The following is a 607-nucleotide window of genomic DNA, read 5'->3' on the forward strand; positions in this document are numbered from 1 at the left end:
AAAAGCAAACCTGTGTGTCCACTGCATCCTTTCATGAAAATAACAGTCAAGAACAGCATATATATTTCATATTCAAAAAGGATTAAAGAAAGGATAAGAGTTAGTGATACACGGCACAGTGTCACCTTTATCAAATCTAGATACAAGTACAGTAAAAAAAGAACACAGATCCCATTGATCTTGAACTTTTGAGAAGTTTACTGTTCCTCGCGGCTTTCTTTCAACTCAATACATCAAAAAAGGACTTTCTGAACTTAAGCCGACTTTGACCATATGGATTTTTTGGCACCATTCGCAGACCTGCTGTGGTTTTGGATTCAGAGCGCTGCGGCCCCTAATCTACAAACCCTGAGACGCAATCATGTGAAATGCAGCATCACATTTGATGGGTTTAAAAAAGCATGGAGAAGATTCTGATATAAACAGAGCGTATGAACTCTTACACTTACACTCCCTAAGGCCTGAGTCTGTCACATCAGCAATCTTCAACAGAAAACTTTCACTAAAACTAAAACAATACATTAATAATAACAAAGTTTAGGAGCATAAGTGTGTGTGTGTGTGTGTGTGTGTGTGTGTGTGTGTGTGTGTGTGCGCGCGTGTGTGT

At 39.0% G+C, this 607-nt stretch overlaps 1 protein-coding gene across 1 annotated transcript in view; it reads right to left on the reverse strand.

Annotated features, from left to right (window-relative positions):
• The window catches only part of LOC107724536 (partitioning defective 3 homolog), a 170,564-nt gene that overhangs the window by 93,233 nt on the left and 76,724 nt on the right, over nucleotides 1–607 (reverse strand). The window lies entirely within an intron of this gene.

This window comes from Sinocyclocheilus rhinocerous, unplaced genomic scaffold (genome assembly GCF_001515625.1).
Source record: "Sinocyclocheilus rhinocerous isolate Xijiao unplaced genomic scaffold, SAMN03320098_v1.1 scaffold3412, whole genome shotgun sequence".
Lineage (NCBI taxonomy): Eukaryota > Metazoa > Chordata > Actinopteri > Cypriniformes > Cyprinidae > Sinocyclocheilus > Sinocyclocheilus rhinocerous.